Source organism: Triticum aestivum, chromosome 1A (genome assembly GCF_018294505.1).
Source record: "Triticum aestivum cultivar Chinese Spring chromosome 1A, IWGSC CS RefSeq v2.1, whole genome shotgun sequence".
Taxonomy (NCBI): Eukaryota; Viridiplantae; Streptophyta; class Magnoliopsida; order Poales; family Poaceae; genus Triticum; species Triticum aestivum.
In genome coordinates this window covers 463,836,349-463,843,100 of record NC_057794.1, presented here as the reverse complement: position 1 = coordinate 463,843,100, position 6,752 = coordinate 463,836,349, and the positions used below count along the sequence as shown (strand labels likewise).

At 51.4% G+C, this 6,752-nt stretch overlaps 1 pseudogene; it reads right to left on the bottom strand.

Moving 5' to 3' along the window:
• Positions 1 to 4,682: 4,682 nt before the first annotated feature.
• On the bottom strand, positions 4,683 to 6,293 carry LOC123188358 (lysine--tRNA ligase-like; annotated as a pseudogene).
• Between the last annotated feature and the right edge of the window lie 459 nt (positions 6,294 to 6,752).

Sequence of the window (6,752 nt, the reverse complement as noted above, 5' to 3'; positions counted from 1 at the left end):
ATGGTCAGGTCTTGCCACGGTGCGGAGGGATCGGCAGGGGTGCCAGTTTGTCTGCGGGCTTGCGAAGTTCATGCTTGGCTTGCTGGCAGACCTGGCACTAGCGTACAAAGTTGTCGACATCTTGTTTCAGGCCCTTACACTCGAAAACTTTCTTGACGTGCTCCGGAGTGGCCGCCCATGGTGCTGTCGTGCATCGCGCTGATGAGCTTGGTGCGCAGAGCGATGTTGGCGCCAATCCACAGCCGGCCCTGGCGCCGTATGAGTCAACGGTACAGTTCATACTCGTCATCATCTGGGCTGTATAGTGCAAGTTGTTGCAGCCGTTCTTGCGCGTCCGGATCAGTGGCGTAGGAATTGGCCACCTCCTGGATCCACGCGGGCTGGCAAAGGGATAGAGCGTTGGCGCTGAAGTGGCTGCCCACGTGGGAGAGCCCATCTGCTGCTCCATTGTCGATGTCGCGCTTGTACTGAAACTTGAACTCCGGGCCGACGAGCTTCGACATCGCACGGCGCTGGACGTCAGTCACCAGTTGTTGATCGCCCAACATGCACAAGCTCTTGTGGTCGGTGAGGATGGTGAATGGCCCGCGCTGCAGGTAGGAGCGCCATTTGTCCACCGGCATCATGACTGCCAGAAACTCCTTCTCATAAGTTGAGAGTTTCTGGTTCTTCACTCCCAGCGCCTTGCTGTAGTAGGCGACCGTGTGGCCTTCTTGCACCAGCACTGCGCCAATGCCGGTGTCGCAGGCGTCCGTCTTGATCGAGAAAGGCTTGTCGAAGTCGGGGAGGGCGAGCACCGGCGTGGTCACCATCGCCTGCTTGAGCATGTCGAAGGCGCGCTACGTGGACTCGGGCCAGTCGAAGCCTTTCCTGGTGAGCTGCAACGTGAGGGGCTTGGCGATGATCCCATAGTGCGGCACAAATTTGCAGTAGTAGCCGGTGAGCCCCAGGAACGCGTGCAGCTCGGTGGCGTTGGTCGGAGTAGGCCACTGAGCCATGGCTTCTGTCTTCTCGGAGTCGGTCGCTACGCCTTGCTTGGAGATGACGTGGTCGAGGTAATCGATGTGATCTTGCACGAACGAACACTTCGACATCTTGGCGAATAGCTGGTGCTCACGGAGCAGGCTCAAGACAAGGCGAAGATGTTCCAAGTGCTCTTCCCAGGTCTCACTGAAACCAGAATGTCGTCAAGGAAAATGATGACAAACTTACGTGCATACTTGGCGAAGATCGCATTCATCAATCACTGGAAGGTTGCTGGAGCATTTGTCAGGCTGAACGGCATCACTCGGAACTGGAAATGGACGTGGTGGGTTTTGAATGCAGTCTTGTGTTCGTCTTCTTCACGCACGCGAATTTGGTGATAGCCTGCCCGTAGGTCGAGCTTGGAGAAGAAAGCAGCGCCGGCTAGCTCGTCGAGGAGCTTGTCCACGATCGGCAACGGAAACTTGTTCTTCACTGTGATGTCGTTGAGGCGTCTGTAATCGACACAGAACCGCCATGATCCGTCCTTTTTCTTCACCAGTAGTACAAGAGCAGCGTACGGGCTGACCGAGTGTGTGATCATGCCGGCGTCGAGCATCTCTTTCACTTGGCGCTCGATTTCGTCCTTCTGTAATGGCGAGTAACGGTACGGTCGTGTGTTTGTAGGTTGAGCCCCTTCTTCCAAAGTGACTGCATGATCGTACTGCCTATGAGGAGGCAGACCGGTGGGCGTGGCGAAGACATCGACAAACTCCTCCAATAGGTCACTGATCGGCGTCTGCGATGGAATGCGAGACTAGGGTCTGGGGGGTTGCATTTCCACCATGGCCATTGCCCAGATGTCATTGCCAGCGATCAGTTTGCAGAGCTCGGCCGGCTGAACGGCCGCGAGCGTGGGCGTCGTCTTGGGTCGAACACCTTGTAGGGTGACCAACTCGCCGTCGTGGAGGAATGAGATGAACTTCTCTTGCCAGTGACATGTCATCTGACAATTTTTCTCTAGCCAATCCATGCCGAGGATGCCGTCGTAGGCGCCGATGTCGAGCTCGTACATCGGCGCCGAGAAGGTGTGACCCTGCATCCACCACTTGAGCTCAGGAACTTGGTGAGAGCAGGTGAGACTGTCGCCGTTCACCACCCGCACGTCCAGGGTAACGATCTCTTGTGTCACTGCACCGACGCGCTCAACGAAGGACTTGCTGACAAAACTGTGTGTGCTTCCGGAATCCAGCAAGAGCAACATGACCTGATTACCCACCAGTGCACGGAGACGAATGGTGCTAGGCGCCTCTGAGCCATCCAGTTCGTGCGCCGATATGGTGCAGCACTCCAGAGGGGGGGACTGCGGGCTCTGGGGCATCGAGCAAGTCGAGCGCGTGGACCGCGTCGTCGGTCAGCACTTGTCCGTACGTGCCGACCTGGATTGTGAGCAGTTGCGCTTGCGGATTGCAGCGGTGCTCCCGGCTGTATCGATCGCCGCACTTGAAGCAGAGTCCGTTGGCGCGGCAAAATTCTTTGAGCTGGCGCTCGCGCGCGTAGTCGTCTGGTTGTTGGCGTGGCGCAGCGCTCGGGCGCGCTTGTGGCGCTGAGGTGGGTGGCTGTGGTCGTGGCCGTGCCCATGCTCGTGGCATGTTGAGCTCTTCCTCCTGAATGCGGGCTAGGATCGACGCGCGCGTGATGCTGGTGGGGGCTTGGAGACGCACGGCCGCGCGCAGCTCGTCCTTGAGGCCCAGCAAGAACTACGTGATGAAAAACTTGGTGGAGAGCGATGGGTCGAGCGCCAGTAGGTGGTACATGTGGCTGTCGAACACCTGGCGGTACTCGCTGATGGTGCCACTCTGCCAGAGTTGGAGAAGCTTGTGCATCTCAAGCTCGAACTCGTCGGCGCCAAATTCCTCGATTGTCGCTGCGTAGAACGCCTCCCATCCCAGGCCACCATGTGTTTGACGAAACGCTTGCAGCCAGTGAGCGGCCTGGCCCTCGATGTACAGCGTCGCCGTGGTGGCCCAGCTCGACGGCGGCACGCGGTAGAGGTCGAAGTAGGCGCAGCAGTGATCTAGCCAGAGGTAGGGTGCCATACCGTCGAAGCGCAGAAAATCGTGCTTGGGCGGCTTGATGTAGTTGTCGTGGTGTTGGTGGTGTTGTGGCTCGCTCTGCTGCTGGAGCGGCGCATGAAGTAGAGATGGGCGCTGATCTGCGAGACGTGGAGACGGTGGCGGTCCTTGTTGTTGTTGGGGCCCGGGTGGGTGACGCAGAGGAGGCGGCGGGGGTGGAGGTGGTGACGGGTTGAGGACGGTGCCCGATCCCGATCCGCGCGGTGACGGCGACCTCTCGAGCGTCTTGCGCGTCTCGTCGACGTCAGCCTGGGTGAGATCCACCTGCTTGGACAGCGCCCGCAGATCTTGCGCGACTTGCGCGTTGAAGGCGGCCTGCACCTCGAGTCGCTTTTCATGGTCGACCTTCTGCTCGTCGAGGCAGGCGAGGACTGTCTCCATCAGGGCCTTGAGTGTGTTTGTGTCGTCCATGGCGGACAGCGGCTGTCGCGTCTGAACCGAGGGTTTGGACGATGCCGTTGCTCTGCTCCGAGCCGATCTAACCCCGCTGGGGATTTTGGGCGATTTGCCGGAGCAGATCGCACCCGCGACGGTGGATGTTACAGATCAAGGCCAAGAGAATTCGTGGAGCAGCGGAAAAAAAATTGTGACGGGAATCGGTGGCTCTGATAACCAAATGTCACGTCCCAATCTGAATCGAGGATACCAGAGTAGGCAGGAAGAGAGAAAGGGGGACGAGGATGGCGTGAGGAAGGGGATGAGCGAGAGAGAAGTGAGGTGAGAGGATTCGATTACTCAATCACAGCCTGCCCAATACAATGCTCACCCAGAGGTTAAGTACCACTCGACCCGGCCTGGCCACACACACTTACAGCTGGCTCACGCACACACTCTACGCTTGGCACGGCCAACTGGCAGTCACCCGGTGGTGCCTTGTGCTACCGTGGTAACAACGACGTACCGGTTTCCTCGCCGTAACTTCTGTCGTAGGCATGGGGCATATTTTGGGTCGATCGACCCCTTCTCTTCTCTGCCGACTGATCGCGTGGGCTATGTGAATCACGGCGTCGAAGAGGTGAATGCTGATCAAGAAGATTGTGAGATACCGGAGCTGGAAGAAATTAGCGAAGATAGCAGCAATGGATAACGCCAATCAGAGGAGGAGGCGCCTGGTCATGAGCAGGAAGAGGTAGAGCAGGTGGTAGTGAAGGAAGAGAAGAAGGTGGTGGGCGTGAGCAACACAAGCTGATGGTGCGGGCGAGCGCCGAGATCGAGCAGCAGCGTGTTCGTCGGCATGCCACCAGCCAGTGTGGCCGAGGCCATGAGGGACATCTAGGACAGTTTCTCGAAGATCACTGAAACCGCTGGCGAGGTCTCGGTGCTGCTGGAGGTCGTCCCATACCAGAAGAAAGCTACAGTCCTGACACACTTCTTCCCTTGTCTCAGGTCTGAACTTCTGAATTATCCCCTGTCATGTAAATTGCTTTTCTTCAGACTAGAACAGAGTGAATCATGCAGAACATCTCCGCAACAGCAACAACAATAACAACAGCAGTGGTCTTGTATTTTTTTTTGTGTGTTTTCTAGGTGTTACTCATACAAATATGGCAACATATTATGGATCAGGAATATCTGTTTACTATCTTATCTCACCTTTCCAGCAACATCAGTGCAACGCCAAGTTCTCTGGTTGGGTGACATAAGGAGGCATGGGGAGAGCAATATTAAATTTCTGGCAAATATGCTAAGTTTGCCCCTGCTACTCCTACCTGATATGCATGTAAAAAAAAGTGTTACTATGCCAGGAAAAATAGTTGAAAGAAAAGGCATATAATCAGGTTTGTGGTAACGTTATTCCTCATTCATACATATCAGCTATAGTTTCAGTGAACAAAATATATATTACCGATGTAATACAAGGTTGCCACAAACCTGATTATATACTCTATTATGAACAAAATACATTCATATCAACTATAGTTTTAGGTTTGTGTATCAAGCAGGAGTTATGATTGGTACCCCAGGGATTTATATACTCCGTCGAAGTGTATATTACAACAAATACACTCAGTTGAGTCTTTATTTACCACAGATACTATGAGAATATTACTCCCTCCGATTCATAATAAGTGTCGTAGCATTAGTTTAAATTTGAACTAAAACCAGGATACTTATTGACTGAAGGGAGTATAAGAATTAGCTGAAAGTTCTGCAAAAAAAAACTTAATTACCAACTTCTAGCTTGCTAGGTATCATTTCTTTTTCATAAAATTTACAGTAGTAGAATTTTTTTTCCAAGGAAACCATTTTTACACAAATAGAAATACTTTGAAATGTGGCGGGGTAATCTTTTGATACATCCCTATGACATTGCTTCCAAAATTTAACCTATTATAATTTATGTCTGATTATTTTCAAGGATTTAGCTAACATTGTTCGAACTTTTTTTTACTATAACCGCTATGCATTGAAGATTAGGAGTAGAGTACAAAGACTAGCGCAGAAGCACCAAAGAAGAACAGAAAAGAACCTCCAGTTGCTAACCAGTGCTGGCTTCTCTAACAGTGTTCGACTTTCAGACAGAGAAGATGTAATCCTCAACGAGGAACTGCTAAATTGGACAAGCACACAAGTTTACTAACCTGGATATCCAGGTATACCAACAATATCCCCCTGCTTCACAACACTCTGGCATTTGTGGAATTCAGTAACGGCCACCTCTGAGCCACAAACAGAGATTAGAATCTAAAAACCACTTCATGTATTTTGGTGATGGAAGACAAATAATACAGTTAAAGGCACCATAATGAAAATAAACATGCAGCTTATATGCCAATTTCATCATCTTTATCCAACTGGTGCAACTGATACCTGTGGCCCCAGCCATGACCTGAACCTTCACCCCAATCGACATAGAGATCATAAAAGAAGAGTCTGGATGAGGAAAATCTCTTGCTCATGACCGAGCAGGAAACTTTGGCAGTGCTAACTATAGTTACTTTTACATTGAAAGAATCAATATCAGCCAAGCTTTCAGTGACAGTCAGCAGTTGTTCACCAACACACAAGCTGCTGTACTTGGCCACATAGTCCACGATGGAGATCGCGACCTTGAACTTGTGCGGATAGTGGTTGATGCCCGCTAGGTCTAAATAACATGATTGTAATCAAATGGGCAATGATTGTGCAATTTCATGTTTTTTCTGGTATTTCTCAGGATAAAAAAGTGGATTTCTCAGGATTACAAGAAACCATGAGTCAAGAATTTTCTAGATTTGACCTGCAGAATATATGTGCAGGCAGAGATTTTCGTTGGCACCACACACCCTCTAGTGGAAGTGTGCTGGCCTTCTTTTGAGAATTTACTACACTTCTGAGAGTTCACACACACACACACACACACACACACACACATACACAGTGAGATGTTTGCTCTGATTACTGAGATGGCACGGGACTAAAATACATGAGAGCTCAGTTATATAGGATTATATAACAAGAGGAATTAAATGGAAACAAAGAAGTTACTAAACTGCTGGAAGGAGTAATACCAAATATCTACACGCTACGGATAACGGTAGGCGCACGGAAAACATAATTAAGAAACAGTATAACTAAGCCACCTACACTCATCCTCGGCGATTTAGAGTCCTAAACCGTCTGATCCCACTTGTGAACGACCAAGATCATCAGAGTGTCATGTGTGCCTCATTT